The sequence below is a fragment of the Diospyros lotus genome, chromosome 1, assembly GCF_014633365.1.
Source record: "Diospyros lotus cultivar Yz01 chromosome 1, ASM1463336v1, whole genome shotgun sequence".
NCBI classification, from domain to species: domain Eukaryota; kingdom Viridiplantae; phylum Streptophyta; class Magnoliopsida; order Ericales; family Ebenaceae; genus Diospyros; species Diospyros lotus.
Window position 1 is genome coordinate 11,853,295 of NC_068338.1, and position 17,847 is coordinate 11,871,141.

At 36.5% G+C, this 17,847-nt stretch overlaps 1 long non-coding RNA gene across 1 annotated transcript in view; it reads left to right on the forward strand.

The window, feature by feature from the left end:
• Positions 1–2,811: 2,811 nt before the first annotated feature.
• LOC127812650 (uncharacterized) overlaps positions 2,812–17,847 on the forward strand; it is a 39,990-nt gene continuing 24,954 nt past the window's right edge. Inside the window, exons 1-2 of the long non-coding RNA XR_008025973.1 lie at positions 2,812–3,137; positions 4,373–4,466. This is a non-coding gene — a long non-coding RNA (uncharacterized LOC127812650). The remainder of the gene's footprint in view (positions 3,138–4,372; positions 4,467–17,847) is intronic.

Below are 17,847 nucleotides of genomic sequence, written 5' to 3' on the forward strand. Positions count from 1 at the left end.
CCCTAGGTCAATTTTTAATTGCATTTTAGTCCCCGAAGAAATGACTAATTACGCTAATATCCTGGTTTTTAGGTAAATTACACTTTTACCCGAACTTTAAAAATTACGATTTTGCTCCTGGCTCAAAAACTAAACTTCTCTTTAAAGACTTTCATAACCCCTTGAAATATCCTAAAACATTCCCTTGAACATTCCGAAAAAACATCATTTTGACCTCCCTCTGTCAATTTCGAAAAACTGCATTTAGGCCCGAATCTTCCTTTTGGCTACAAACCTTTTTGTTTCTTTCAAAAACTATTGAAGGGTTGCTCTACATACCAAATATGAACTTTCTCGGGGTTCTGTTGACTTCCCAGATGCCCCCTACGATAATTCGGTATTTCAGCCTATATCACAGTTACTTTCTTTAGCTGTATCGGGAACTATTCCCGATTCAATTTCTTTCGGTGCCATAAATCATACCCCGAGATGCTTGATGATGTTACATCATTTTCCTTAAACATCTAGGCTCTAGGGCACTCCCTGCAGCTGATTCAGCAACTAATTGCCCATTAAAGCCCATTTTTCGGTATTTTAAACTACTTTAAAATACGTGGCAACCTTACGAAAATATGGGGTATTACAATAGGCCTCTCAGTCATCCAAGACCTCTCGGTCATTGGAGGGCACTCGCACTACAAGAAAAATAATTTTTAGCGACGAAATTTAGTGACGGAATTATTTCGTCGCTAATTAGAGATGAATATAGATGAAATTTTCGTCGCTAATTTTTTAAATATTTTTTAATTTAAAGACAAAATTTGTGACGGAAAACCAGTCATTAAATTTAGAGATGGAATTAGCGACGGAAATCTCGTCGTTAAAAAATAAAAAATATTAAATAAAAAAATTAAAATTTAGCGATGGGGTTCGTGGCTAAAAAATAAAAAAAAATAAAAAAAAAATAAAATTTAGTGACGGGGCCAACCCCATTGGTAAAAAATAAAAAAAATAAATAAAAAATTAAAATTTAGCTATGAGGCCAACTCTGTCGTTAAAAAATAAAAAATATAAATAAAAAATAAAAAATTAAATAAATAATTCAAATTTAGTGACGGGGTTGATCTCGTCACTAAAAAATAAAAAAAAATAAATAAAAAAATTAGAAATTAAAATAAAAAAATAAAATAAATAATTCAAATTTAGCAACAGGGTCAACTCCGTCGCTAAAAAATAAAAAAATTAAATAAATAATTCAAATTTAGTGACGGGATCAACCTCGTCGCTAAGAAATAAAAAAAATTAAATAAAGAAATTAAAATTTAGTGATGGAGTGACCCGTCGTTAAAAAAAAAATTAAATAAAAAAATTAAAATTTAGCGATGGGTGAACCCCATCGCTAAAAAATAAAAAAAAACTTAAAAACTTAATTACAAATTTTACATTTAAACATATCATAATAATTTTTACTAACATTAATATTAGTAAAAATTAAGCTAAGAATTTTTTAAATATATTAAAAATTAAAATCAAAATAAAAACATAATTTTTCTCTGCTAATATAATAATTAATAAAGTTTTATTTGAATTAAAGACAAAATAAAATTAAAATTAATATTCATTTCCCTTTACTAACATTAATATTAAAATTAACATTATTAAATAAGTTTGAGAAATTTTAGTGTATAAATATAATTCTGAAATATTTGGAAGAGAATAATATAAATATATTTTATATACATCAATAAATAAGAAGGCTTGCAGATCGGTTGGCTCAAACGCGGAACTTGGTCATGAGAGGTTGGGGGTTCGAATCCGACAGAGAGGTTGAGATAATAGCTGGGAGTAATATCCTATCGTTGCCACGTGCCGAGCAGAGGCGTGGCCACGTGGCGCACATGAGGGGAGGTCGGGGCCTAGCGCGTGTTGAATTTTGGGGTTAAATTTAGCGACGGACTCAATCCTGTTGCTAAAAAATAAACATAAAATTAAATAAAAAAAATTAAAATTTAGCGATGGGTCAATTTGATCGTTAAAAAATAAAAAAATTAAATAAAAAATTAAAATTTAGTGACGGGGTATCAACTCCGTCTTTAAAAAATAAGAAAATTAAATAAAAAATTAAAATTTAGCGGCAGGCTCAGTCCCGTCGCTAAAAAATAAAAAAAAATTAAATAAAAAAATTAAAATTTAGCGACACCATTTTTAGCGATGGAAAGGTACCTGTCACTAAATCTATAACTAAAAAATTTAGCAACGAATTTTAATGTTTTAGCGACATAATTTTTCGTCGCTAAAACATTGATTTTTTATAGTGTTGATCATTTTAAGGCACCTGATCATCAACAAGCTACTCATTTGTCAGGGCAAGTGATCATTGCAGCAAGACCTCAAAATCTTCTAATCATCATACAAAACTATCAAGATCACCTTTAGACCTCTCAGTCATTAGAGGGCATTCAATCATTTTAAGGCACCCGTTCATCAGCAAGTCACCCATTCATCAGGACATGTGATCATTGCATCAAGACCTCGAGTTCTCCCTATGATCATCACACATATTTAACCTAGCTCATCAACAAGGTGATCACTATGGATCATGGAGCATTCGCTTTAAACCCACGTTGAATTATTAATGAATCAGAAAATTATTAATTATGACGTAAGTCGGTGTACAGAGAGAGAGAGAGAGAGAGAGAGAGTCTTTTCGTGCGTGTCTACCAGTCAACGCATGCCCCGCCCCGGCCACCAGCAACGGCCAATTCAGTTGCAGTTGCAGTTGCAGATTACTCTAGAAATTAAGAGGGTTATAATAATAGAATAGAGTAATATATATATATATATATGTTTGAAATCAATCTCTCTTTCTCTCTCTCTATGCCCTTCCTTTCCACAACACACACACACACACACACATATATCAAATTATTGTCTTTTTTCCCAAAGCTGCCGTCGTGATATACATAGCAGCAGCTGCTCAGGATGATCGTCTCTCCTCCTCAATCCCCTTTTGCAAGCTGAGAGTGAGAGTGAGAGTGGAGTCGTGGACGACCCACCCCATCATTTCCGTGTATCATTGCATTTGCATGCGTCAATCATCTCAAAAGCACAATGCAATCAACAGAAAGAATAAAGCTGCAAAGAATCTTCGAAAAGAGGTACCCTTAATTTCTCTCTCTGCTTAATTTCTTCTTCTTCCTCTCACTACTTGCCGCCGTAAATTAGTTATTATTATTATTATTCGTATATATATATATATCTTAATTAATATCAATGTTTTAATTTAATTTGCTGCACGCGTGCCATGCGAGAGAGTTTCCTTAAAATATACAGAGTTTCCTTATAATGAATTGTATACACAAGTTTTAATAAGTACGTCAACTTATTATTTTTCTTCATTTTTTTTACGAATCTTAATTAGTTCCAAACATCACATTATAAAAGAATTAATTAATTCCCCATGCATATATAATAATCCATCATCACGCTCACAAAGAAGACAGGCTTCGCAAATCAAGAGGAAACTGGTTACAGTAAGTACGTACTGGTACTGTGATGATCCATCATGTGTTCAACTAACAGTAACAGCCAAGACTATATATATATATATATATATATGTACAACAACTAACCGCCAACACCCTTAATAAAATTGACCATCGGTTTGATTTTTATAACGCCTCACACCTAACAGTAACAGATAGAGTGTGTGATGATCCCTTTTCATATGAAAATATTTTAAACTCAATAAAAATGATCAGTTCCTTCATGCATGGCTGGCTGTCTGTCTGGCTAACCACAAAATTGCAAACGTGAGTACGTAGTAGTTCTTTTAACCTAACACTTGTCCTTTTTAGTTTTGGTATATATATAAAAAAAAAATAATAATAATTATAAATGTCGGGTCGGGTCACTAGAAATTTTTTTGTTTCTAATGGGGATAAAAATTAGAATCAAAATTACAAAAGACAGGTTTCTAATGAGTGGGTTTAAAGATGAGCGGACGGAGGTTGGAGACGAGTTGGTTTGGACGGGTTGATATTCTTCTTATTATTGAGGGGATGAAATATTTGAAGTAGCTTTGACTTTGTGGAGAAATATATATATTATAATTATATATATCTGCGTATCAGCAAGTCAAGCATCCATCTACCACTCACATGAACTTCTAGTTCCTAACGACTGACTGGTCGCTAATTATGGGAGCATCCATCTATATATCTATGGGATTGCTATAATAATTGAATTATTATATAACAAAAAGTAAAATAAAAATAAAAAAGGTTAATAATTAGCATTCTCAAATTTATTTTGTGTTAAGTGTTAATTAATCTTTAAGTATATATGGTGATGTGAGCTAAGAATAATGTAACATAACATTGTACATATATAGGAGATAGATAGGACTCGATTGACTGACGGTTGCTAGAGGAAGATGTCAAGTAGAGAGCTTGTCCCCTGTCAAACGTCCGTCTATGCACTCCAAGGTAAGTGCTTTTCAATTCATCCTATTCGTTTTTTCTTTTTCTTTTTCTTTCTCTTTCTCCTCCTATATATTGTGTTTAATTGTTCAATATCCATAAATGAGTGCCATTGTTTGATTAATTACACTTATATATATATATGCTCTTATAGATAATATAATTATAAAGTTATAATAAAAATAATTAGTAAGTTAAAATTTCTATTTGGATGGCATATATAAAGAGCTCAAGGGAAGAGATATTTCTTTCCTTTTTTAGGGGAAAGTTTCTTAATGAAAAAGGAAGAGGAGAATGTATCATCAACTCCATAGAGTATTTTCTTTTTTAGTTCCATTGTAGATGCAAAAGGGAAATACTATACTTGCATATTAATTCTCACAAACTAACGTAACATATATAAATTCATAATAATTTTACTCAAATTCAGAATAATTCTAACTAAAATTAACAATAAATCTATTTTAAGTAGAATTATTATAAATTTGGATGTGTCACATCAGTTTTGAGGATTGTTTATTAAACGTGTTTGTGAGTGTTATGCCTAACGGTCAGCCCAGACATGCTATAATCCAAGTAACAGGTTTGGGTCTAAAATTATGGGCTGAAACCATGAAAACTCAACATCAATTGTCTAATGCCCGATAATTTCTAAAAGATTTAAGACTAAATTATCTTGGAGTAAAAATAGAATTTACAAATAAATTAAGCTTATTGGGTAATTTCTTATCGTTATGAATGACCAAATCGATTGCAGGGAGTGTCTTGGAGTCGAAATGCCTAAGGAAAATAATATGGTATTAACAATCATTTCGAGGCATGATTTAAGACATAGAAAGAAATTAGATCAGAAATGATTTTCGGTATAGCTAAAATACAATTATGATTTAGGCTGAAAAACTGAATTGTCGTATGGGACTTTCGGGAAGTCAACGAAATCCTAAGGGGGCTTCGATTTTTCATAAGGATTAACCCTGAAGTGGTTTTGGGATGAAACAAAGGTCATGTGAGGGCACATAGATGAAATCAATTTTATCGAGTAATTGTCGGTTATTAATTTCGGAGAAATCAATGTTTTGAGTGGCTTGATGATAAATAATGAAAGCCTTGGAGGGTTCAAGTGTAATTATTTAATCCTTAAGTAAAATTAAGGAATTTTGAGAGAATAATTAATGAGAGCTGGGGGCTTAAATGTGTAATTTATACATATATATATATATATATATATATGCTCATGACTGCTACCCTAGCATTTCTTTAGAATTTGGATCTAAAATGGAGGCTGAGAGAACTTGGGCTGAGCTTGGTTGAGAGCAGATCGAGAGAGAGAGAGAGCTTGGCCATGAGGGTGGCTGGAGGCAGCTGGATTGGGTTGTGAGTTTGAGCAGCTGGGTGCGCGATAGGTGGCGGCGACGGTGGCCATGGCAACAAGCTTGAGTGGCAAGCAAAAGGCAGCTGGCGAACCCAACAATAGCGGTGGCCGACGCGACAGTCAAGGTTTGCCAATGGCTGGCCAATGTGGCCATTTTCGATGGCTGAAGGCAGCCATGGCAGCAATAAAGCTGCTATTACAGCAGCTGGGCGGAGAAGTGTACTGGCGACTGGCGAGGGAGGCAGTGTGGCGGCTGGGTGAGGCTGGTCGCACGCAAGAGGAGTTGGAGGAAGAAGAAGAAAAAGAGAAGAAGAAGAAAAGAAAAGAAAGAAAAAGAAAAAAAAAGAAAAAAAAGAAAAAATGAAGAAAAATCTTAGAGAAATCCCAGAAAATTCTAGGAATTTATTTAGGGTTAGAGGAGCATGCCTAAGCAAGAAAATATTTGGGCACGGTTTTGAGGTTAAGGCTCGCATACCGAGAAAGCATGTGAGGCTAAGTTAAGGTGAGTGGTTTTATCTCAAAACTTATATGTGTTATATTTTGTCTATATCGAGCATGATATTTATGATGGTTGTTAAATCATAAGTACTTTATGCACATCTTGTCATATCTGTACATATATTGTTGTATCAGTAGTCATGATTTTTTCTTGGCATAATATTGTTGGCATATCGATATTTGGGTCGGGATGGGATGTCGCCCTGATAGTGTAGTCGTAATTCCCCAAGGGTAATGATGGAACAACGTTCAGAAGTATCTCAAAAGCAGGAAAGGATTACTACCGGGGGTTTCGTACCGGGCAAGAGGGCTAGAGAAGTTACACTAGGGCAAATGTTTGTTCATGTATTTGCATCTCATGCATTCATGTACCTATTTTTAAACCCTTACTAGAAGATTCATCTTCTAATTGGGTTATGTCCTTAGAACATTCAAACGTTCCATTTGGGAGTTGCAGTGTAGGCAAGGAAGTGGTTGAGATGTGACGACACGAGGTGACGTGTTCGATGGGTTTGGCGAGTTATTCCAGTATTCGTTTCTTTATGGTGATTCAGGTTATGTTTTTTTTTTCATGTTGAGAAACTTATGTTTCATTGAGGATCAACCTTGTTAAATGTAAGAATGTTATGTATTACGAATGATGTTCGAGAGTCGATCATGTAATACTGTTATGTTTAATGTTAATTGAGGTATCATTTGATTGTATCTGAGGTATTCAGTTGTTGTGAGTCTCCATGTAGTTAGTTTTGAAGATATATTATGGTACGGATTCTTATGCTATGATTAAAGTGAATTCGGTTATGTACCATATCAGGTTTTTGATTTTAGCTTATGTATTTATGATGATTACTTGTCTTAGCTTATTGATTCCTATTTTGGTATGTTGAGAAGGTAGATTGGCATTATCGGGGAATGATTTATATTGAGTTTATGTTGAAAAAAATATATATCCCCAAAATTCCTAAGTTATTTAACGCTCAGAAAAAGCGGGGCATTACAAATTGGCCCAAAAAGCTAGAAAAAGGCAAAACCAAGTGCGAAGGCTAGGAAACTTAGCCATGATCGAGTAGGTGTAAGGCCATATAGCCTTGAGTGGCCTCTCTTCTACCAACCCACAAGAATAAAACTAACTCGGAGCAAGTGGGTCTAGGGACTACAAAACGGGGCTCAGGGCAAGAAGATTAAGAAACATAGAAAAGGGAGAGCAAAAACCGTAAAAATCAATTGGCTTGGCATGCATCCACTCAGTCATGATCGGGAGGGTACAATGCCACTCCGTCATGACCAAGTGGCCTTTTTGCCTTACTCAATCGTGTTCACCTCCTTTCTTTCTCAAGCCTCAGCATATTTTTATGCACGAGACTAGATGATCTGCCAGGTTCGAGAGCCTCTCTTATGATCGAGAAACCCTATCGAGGCGTTTCTCAGGGCAAATCACCTAAACTTGGGAGTTTCTCTCCAAGGCCCTTCCTAGGGCCCACAAGAATGCTCCAAGATTCCTTAAAGATGTCTCGAAGATTCCTTCCTAGAAACATGGGTAGGGTGATAAAGGGAAACAATTGCGCGCGCTAACACTTAATAGTTGATGTGGAGCAGATCGAAAACTTCATTTAAGGGTTCTGTTTTAATATTTTTATTCTGTTCATTTAATTTAATATTTTTTATTATGTTTATTTTTTTTTTTTAAGATTTCCTTGTTTTAGGTTGATTAGGATTTTATTTCTATTAGGATTCTTGTTGGAATTAAGATTCTAGTTAGATTTTATTTACAAGTACTAGTTAGATTTGGATTAGCCAAACAATATAAATATACCTAGAAGCTAGTGTTTGTAATCAACTTTTCCATTCAATAAAATTCTAGATTTCTTTTCTTGGTGGATTCCAAGCGGTTTTCTCTTCTGTTCGAACGATAATCGAGCAACGCCTATTCGTGCATTACGAACAAGACTTTTCTTTTCCTTGTTTTCGCTTCCGTCCTGCGTCATGTGGTATCAGTGCGGAGTTTCTCTACCTCCGTATCATTGATTGCTTTCCTTTTCCATTGAATCTACCATGGGCGATGAAATCGCTACCATGAGGGTCGAACTTGATGCCCAAAACCAGTGAATTGACAATCTATCCACACAACTCAGAGAGATTTATCAATTATTGTTGTAGGTCATTGGAAACAGTGGAGGAAACAACGTTGTTAATCCTCCTCAAGCCTTGATGGTAACCGTTCACAATATAATTGAAGAAACCATCTCGAGATGGGCACCCATGTTGAGGGGAAGCGAGGGATAAATAGGAGGCATGTAGTAGATGATAGCGATTCCAAAGATGATTTTGAGGATTTGCCCATGTACTGCAACCGTTAAAATTGAAATGCCTTCGACGATTATAGGATTAAGGTGGATATCCCTCATTTCTTAGGAAACTCGAGGATTGAAGAGTTCCTAGATGGGATGATGGAAGTGGAGCGATTTGTGGAGATCATGGAGGTTCCAGAGGAGAAAGTCGTTAAGATGGTATCTTTTTGTTTGAAATCAGCAATTGCAGTATGGTGGGATCAGTTGTAGAAAATTTGCTAGAGATAAGGAAAGAACAAAGTTTGAACCTAGAGAAAGATGGATTAATTTTTACCTGATGACTATGAGCAGATTTTGTATCGCATGTATTTGTGATGCACACAAGGAAATTGGTCAGTGTCAGACTACACCAATGAATTCATGAGGCTGGTTAAGCGTAACAATTTGACCGAATCTGAAAATCAGAAAGTAACCAAATATATTAATGGACTGAAAATTGCTTTACAGGATAAAATTGGGTTGTAGAATATTTGGACTTTACAGGAAGCCATTAACACAGCACTGAAGGCTGAGATTATTGGAGCTGACAGGCCAACCCCTAACTATCGAAAGGTTGTTCCCCCTATAGAATAGTCACCAACTAGCATTGTTGACAAAGAAAAGTCATTGCTAGTTCATCCAATTCCCAGAATAAGGCCGGTATAGAAGGAGGCAACAACAAAATTCCTAACAGCCAAGCTCCACTTCAAAGGATAATTCGTATGCCAGACCTACGAGAGATATCTGCTACAGGTGCCAAAATTTGGGCACCACTCCAACAATTGCCCAGAATGAAGACAAGCTAATTTGGTAGAACGGGAGGAACTTACAGAGGTGCAAGAATAGGTGGCGGATGAAGGTGAATATGAGAGAGCTGAGTTTGCTGTTAAGGAAGGACTAGAAAGGATGAATTTGGTGTTGTAGCGAGTCCTCTTATCACCAAAAGAAGAGGGACAAAGACATAACATATTCCAGTCGCTTTGTTCTATTAGGAATAAAGTGTGCAAGGTGATTGTGGATAATGGAAGCTGTGAGAATTTTGTATCCAAGAAGTTGGTAAGTCTATTGTAGCTACCAATTGAGAACCATCCTAGTCCGTATTCCCTTGGTTGGGTGAAGAAGGGACCTTCTATTTAGGTTACTAAGACTTGTAAGGTACCACTCTCCATTGGCAGACATTATAGGGACGAAGTGGTATGTGATGTCATTGATATGGATACTTTCCATATTCTCTTAGGTCATCCTTGGCAGTTTGATGTTGACTCTACTTTTAGGGGACATGATAATGTGGTGATATTTACCTGTTGCCATGGCTCATCTCAAACAGACCGGTAATGCGAACAAACAACGGTTAGAAAATTTCCTTACTGTTACGAGCAACGAGAGAGATATAGTGGATTCTACAAGACACTCTGATTGCATCTATCCAGTGGTGGTTAAAGGGATTATGGTGACCATTAATGAAGAGAGACAATTCTAGTTGGAGCGCATAAAATACTAAATGATTTTTAAATGAGCTACCAAATGGATTGCCTCCCATGCGAGATATTCAACATTAGATTGATCTAATACCAGGGGCAAACCTTCCAAATTTGCCTCACTATAGAATGAGTTTGAAGGAGAATGAAATTTTGGGAGAACATATTAAAGACTTGTTGAGGAAGGGGTTTATTAGAGAGAGCATGAGTCCGTGTGCTATTTTTGTTATGTTGGTACCTAAGAAAAGGGGGACTTGGCCCACGTGTGTGGATAGTCGAGCCATCAATAAGATAACTGTGAAGTACCAGTTCCCTATTCCCCTACTGGAAGACATGTTGGATGTACTTGAGGGGTCCTGTATGTTTTCAAAAATAAATCTTAGTAGCGACTATTGCCAGATTTGAATAAAGCTTGAAGACGAGTGGAAAACTGAATTCAAGAGCAAAGATGGACTCTACGAATGGTTGGTCAGATCGAGGTCACTAACCACACTCTGGGGAATATGCTTCGGAGTGTATGTGGAGATAAGCCAAAACAATGGGATTATGCATTACCTCAGGTTGAGTTTGCATACAACATTGCAGTAGTTCACACAGCCACAGGCAGGGCACCATTTGCTATCGTGTACACTGAAGTTCCCTACCATGTCGTCGATTTGGTGAAGCTACCCAAGGGTCATGAAAAAGTATAGTCGCTAAACACTTAGCTGAAGATTTGATTGCTATCCGTGAAGAAGTCAAACAAAAGTTGGAAAAGACGAATGCAAAGTATAAGGTAGGTTAGATGCTCACTGTCGAAATAAACAATTTTAGGAATGAGATTTAGTAATGGTGTTTTTGAGGAAAGAGTGGTTTCTTGTTGATACCTACAACAAGTTGAAGCCCAAGAAATATGAACCTTTCAAAGTACTAAAGCAGATCAACAACAATGCCTACATTCTCGATTTTCCAGCCTCTATGGGAATTTCTAGTACCTTCAACATGGCAGACTTGTATGAGTTCCATGAGGACGACGAGCCACTCTTTCCAAACTATAACTCGGGGTCGAGTTTTTTTGAAACGGAAGGGAATGATGCAGAGCAGATTGAAGACTTCATTTAAGGGTTCCGTTTTAATATTTATATTATGTTTATTTATTTTAATATTTTTTATTATGTTTATTTGTTTTCATATTTCCTTGTTTTAGGTTGATTAGAATTTTATTTCTATTAGTATTCTAGTTGGAATTAGGATTATTGTTGGATTTTATTTACAAGTACTAGTTAGATTCAGATTAGTCAAACACTATAAATATATCTAGAAGCTAGTGTTTGTAATCAACTTTTTCATTAAACAAAATTCTAGATTTCTTTTCTTGGTGGATTCCAAGCAAATTTCTTTCCTTGGTGGATTCCAAGCAATTTTCTCATTCGTTTGAACGATAATCGAGCAACGCCTGTTCGTGCGTTATGACCAAGACTTTTCTTTTCCTTGTTTTCACTTCTGTCCTACGTCAGTGGTGTATGAAAGAATACAGAACCGATTTTTAAAACTTTTTAAAAAACCAAATAAATAAGCTGCAAAAATGGATTGTTTCTTGCATAACACAGTGATAGCGGCAATATGCATATATTAAAACATAACTATACGATATGAAAACGCAATAAACGGTAACTTTTACCTCAGGCTTAAAGAGCATGCAGATTGCTTCTGTTGCGTGTTTGAGCTGAACACTTAGGTCTATTGGTTGAGCTCCCGGGATCCCTATCATGAACTAGCGCCTGAACCAACTACTCGAACCAACTCTGATACATGTCCTTGGCTGACCAAGCCACTTGTACAAGTTTAAGGGACCAAGTGAGTACACTTGTAGGCGCCCTGGAACCCTTCGCTAAACCCGTGCTAGAACCATCTCAACGAAGGTGAATAAGAGTTGGGACCATTTTTCCAAAGGGTTGTCCATCTCACAGACCTGAAGTATGATATAGCAAAAGGGCCTGCGACTATAAATCCACCACCAACAACTCTTGCTAGATAACCACCGAAAACCACAGCTACTGTCACCGTCGGTAACTCTTGTTGTCACAACTGCTGGAACCGTCGAAGAACGAAGCACGATTGCCATTGGTTGCCTACAACAACCCACTGTCAGCAGCCATCAACTCTTGTCACACCAGAGATGTTTCTTTTCAACTACTCACGTTGGTTTCTTGCAACGACCATGACGAACTCCTTTGTTAGATCTGCACGCTGTTGTCAGCTCTTCCCGCTATTAATTTTTCTGATAACAAGCTTATGTCCATCCCTTATGCAGTCGACTATTACAACTCCTTGCAATGTTTCTTCTTCTCCAAACCACTATAACTACATTACTAATACTTATATATCTTATACATATATATATCTTTTCACTACTTATAGAAATAAATGGAGAAGAAGACCAGAAAAAGCTCCACGTTGTCGGCACATACACTGCCTTTTCCTTGAATAATATATATTCAATATATATTTGAAGTTGAGAGAGGAGGGAGAGCAAGATCGGTGCGTCGACTGCTTAATATTTATATATTGGACGCAGGGCGAAGCCAAGATTTTGATTTAGTGAGGGCGAACTTAATTGGATGGAGAAATGAGAGGGAAGAAGGCACAAGGAGACGAGGGAGATTGGGGTGAAGGAGGCTGCTGCCTTCTTCTTTTTAATTATTCATAATAATAATATAATATAATATATATATATATATAGACACACAGACACACACATCACCAATTCTCCAGGCGCATGATTGCGCCTGTGCCACCATCTCCTCAATTGCCTTCACAAATTGCTTTTCACAAAACCAATTGCCTCCCTCCGAATTGCTTCTCCAATAAGTTAATTTTCACTTTTTAAAACCAAATCACCCCTTATTTTAATTTTATTAAATTAATTTTATATAATACATATATAATACATATATAATAATTATACATATAAATATTATATAAAAATTACCTACACATTAAGAACATGTCTCACAATTAATATCTCGCTAAAAACTTTATTAACTCTTAATAAGATTTTTGTCAACCGTTAACTTTTAATAGTAATTTAATCCCCACTAACTCTTAATAGTGGAAGAACAGTCTACCAACTTAGAGTCACTAATTTAGCACTTTACCTACTTAAGGTGTAACCTTCTAGATTCACAGCCATGTAGCAATCAGGATAGGTTAACTCTTGACGTCAATCAAACATTTTGATCTACTATAATGATTTCTCCATCTCTCCAAAGCATTTTGAAAGATCCCGAGTATCCTCTAACCAAGACAATCCTAATGACAATGAAGTTAGAGGTTCTTGTAAACCTATTTAGGGCTCTCGATTATTGTGTACTATAGTCTTTCCATTGACTAACATCCCAATCGAGTGAGAGCCATGGACCGACTAAACTCATAGAACTCGATAACTATATGAGATCTAATATGGGGTGATCGAGATAACGCATGTCACTGATGAGCGTCTCAAGGTGAGATTTATGATGCCAAAAGAAATCAAATCAGAGATGATTTTCATGAAGGATCATGAACGAGGATACAAAAGCATGCAACGGAAGCGTTTTAAAATCAAAAACGATCCTCGTATTGATTAGAATCTAGGAGACTTACTTTTACGGCGGATTACCGGTCGGAATGGGGCGATAGGGGCAGGATGCGCGGTAGCTTCTTCGCGTGGTGGAGACGACGGCTGTCCTGCTATCCTTCGGCTCCTTCGCATCAGAACTTCGAGGCTCTCTTTCGATCTTCCGAAATATGACTCGAACTCGTGGCCTCTCTTCGGTGAAGAAGAATGAAAAACGACTTGGATGAAAAACAAATAATGAGAGAATATATAGGGAGAACCCTAGGGTTAAAACCCTAGTGGGCAAACCCTAATGGGCCAAGATCATTTAATTAATTTTCTAATTGGGTTAGCCCAATTAATTAATTAAAAACCCTAATGAACTATTATTTTATTCTAGCCCAATTAATTATGGACCATTCTGAATAAAATAATTCTCTCTCAATGTAATTCATCCAACAAGCCAAATGTATTAAAAAATACATGAGTTACATCGAGCTACCTCGGGGACCAAAAGACAAATTATTCACGGCTACTAAAATGACCAAAATATCCCTGCTACCTAGTAGCTATATTTTGTCATTCTAAGTGTTCCAACTATCACCATATGGTAACACTGACCCCACGAATAATTTTGCATATGCCACGTCTTTGACCTACTAGTGTAATGACGAAAATACCCTTCTGCGTAACACCCATCATTTAGAAAGGAATAATGTACTAATACCTCTCTAAATGATCTCTACCATCCTTAGATCACTAGTCCAATAATTCGTGACTACTCGAATGTACTTGCTTATCACTGGGAGCTACCCAGAAGCACACACTCATAAGTCACGTTCCCAGGGCCCTGGATTATTTGATTATTCTTGGACAATCACAAGGGGGTGAATTACAGAAACTATCTTGTATTAGTCTGTCTTAGCTAATTAGAAACTATACTCCCAACTCAAAAGGATATTGATCTTTGATAGACCTCACCTACAATGAATCTAAGAATATAGCTCTAAGTTCACTAGACCACCAACTAATACTCAAGTATTAGAGTACTCGTCCACGTAGTAGCAGTGATAGACTAGCTCCATGATAATTAGTACTTTGTCATCAGCTTCTATCACAGGTCCACTCTACGCATTCCAAATGCGCTTGTACAATTAGAGTAAACGGACTGTTTACTGGCTAAGGCAAGCCATCATCCATTAGGATCTATTGCACAATGATCTTATCATGATAGAATGCCCAGTTCTATCAAAAGATCAAGAGTAATATTTTTCTTGCTTATTAAGTACCCATGATTCATGCCTAACTGTGAAGAACGACCCATCACATGAATCACTTACTTAATAGCATGGACACTTTTCCAACAATTAAATGCAAATAATATATGTGCCATGAACTGAATAAAAGAAACATCATTACCATAAATTAAACAAAACATGTCTTTAGGGCATACATTTCCAACATTTCAGTACATATGTGATTCATCCTGAAAGACCGAATGATCGAAAGGGACTTGCGAGAAATCCACGGAACCCTGAGGAGGCTCTAATTTTGTGAATAGAGCAACCCTTAAGGCTTCGAGGTTGTGAAAAAAGTTCGGTGATCAGAGCATGCCAATGGAATTTATTGGCTTGTGCATTACACGCGCGGATCTTCACGCATAATCCATGCGCAAGCTCGTGAGGGTGCGTGGGAAGAGGTATTTCCCTGAAATTAATTTTAATATTTTAAGGAAATTAATTTATGATTTATGGTGGAGTAAAATTTGGGAAAATGCTTGAGGATGTATGTATTTTGGAATTTTCAAGGAGAAAATAGGACGAAAATAAGGAGAAATTATTAGGAAATTATGAAAAAATTGGATATTGATATTTCTTTGTATAAATATGATGGCTAGGGATCGTTAAGGCTTGAGGTTGAGCAATAGTACGCCTGACATGAGAATCGAGGTCCGACACGAATTTCAAGGAATCCTGAATTAAGTTCAAGGTGAGACCTCGATACTCATACTCCTATTTTGTGTGAGACTCCTATACTTCGAATTCTATTTTTTCTCTTACGAGAGACTTCTATTGCATGAAACGCATTTTGTGAGACTCTTGTACGCAAACTCTTATTGTTCCCTTGCATAAAATCATGTTGCATATATGAAACGTGTTTTCTTGAAAAAATATATGCTATTGGTTTTCAACTATTGTATTCATAAAGTCCGTGTGGCCATACTATTGTACCTGTCATTTGTTGTATGAAGGCAAAAGTCTAGATATTCCCCAAGAGGCACTATGTGTGTACAATCGAAAAAACTCTTGTGAGGAAGACCGTGAGCCTAAAGGACAATGGATGTGGTGTTTTGCATGAGTTCTTTAAGGATGGGCCAAGTGACATGGTTAGGGACCTCCCGAGATGGGCTATGCGTGTGCCATTGAGAAAGCTCTCATTAGAGAAGGCTGGCATGTTCACGAGACACTTTAGAATAATCCTCATTGTTTTCTCATATATTTTATACTTGTTCATGCATTTATATAAATTGTTTTGGAGTTCTCACTAAAAGGTGTGTCCCTGAAATATTCAAACGTTCCAGGTTCTATAAGCAGCTCTAAGGGAAAGGAGATAGTTGAAGAATAAGCTTATTTTTCCGTATGTAGTATGTTTTAGCATGTCCTTAAATTATGTACGAAACCTATGCAAACCTTAGTATGTTTTCGGTTATGTTTGAGACATTTAGTTATCGCTTTCGAGAGATGATATCCACGTAATATATTATGTAGATATCTTGAACGATTTCTTATATGATAAATGAAGTGTTAATGTTACGTACCATATATGGTTTGATCTAGCTTTCTCATTTGTAATAATATCACTTGTCTTAGCTATTTGATTATTGGGTTTGATAGACTGAGAAGGTGAAATTGGGATTTTTAGGAATTGTATGTTGTACATCAATGGATGTGGTGTGAAAAAAAAAAAAAGAATTCCTAAAATCCTAAGTTATAACATGCCCAAAAAATTTGGGGTGTTACAGTTGGTATAAGAGATAATTAAATAGAAACCCCAAGTAGAGACTTGGGGGGGGGGGGGGGGGAAGGAAACTGATGATTTGTGGAATGAAATCTCTACTTAGAGATTTAGAAATTGTCGGTCAAAGTTTTTGAGGTTATTTATTTGAGAATACTAACCTTGTTAAGTGACAAAATAGGAGGTCAAAATGACCTAGCTATGAAAGTTAAGAGTCCGATGATATGGTTCGAATGTAAGGTTGATTTGGTAACCATGATTATGGATCCATGAGATTTGGAGACTATTGATTTGAGGTCACTAGTTGAAATCCTTATGGGGTAACTAGTAGTTATCAAGAATGATCAAGTCGTGAATGGTTAGTCTGATGTGACATAACCTAGCTGTCAAGAGTTTGTTTAGGAATGGATGATATGAATCATCAAGATTCAAATTAAAGGATAATTTAGTGACTCTGAAAATGAGATGTGTAGATCAAGGATCCAAGGGATTGGGTCAAGTGAGAGGCTCAAGATGGATGGTCAATATATGATCATAAAGATACTCGCAAGGAGAATCTATTGGGTACTTTGAGGTTGTCTTCATTTAACGGCATACCAATACACTCTTTAATTGAGGAAGGACTTGAGAATTCAAGTATGAGTGGCGTTGGAGATGCTACGAGGGAATTGTGATTTGTTAAGATCTGGTATGTAGTTTTGGTATTTCATAGAGGAATCAATTGTGGAACATTCTACTGTGAGATGAGCATTATGAGGGTCGAGGGGTAAATTAACCTCAGTATCTAGTGTGGCAATGTTAACAGGATTATGAGATTGGTCATTTTTACATTGGCCTCTAGGATAGAGTTGGGTTGCACACAATGAGCTATCCAACATGTAAAGTGGATATGGTGGATTTGGTGCATGCTCTCAGGGCCGTATAAGCACTACCTATTTGGTAATGTGATCACTGGTGATGAGGGCCTAGGATGTGTGTTCTTGTAGAAGGAGTTAGACATGAGGCAGCGATAGTGAATGATTGTTCTTGGAGGACTACGACAAGACCGTGCAGTTTCACCTGAGGCGTACCAATGTGGGGGTCGATGCTTGGTGTAGGAGTAAGCCTACTATGTGATCGG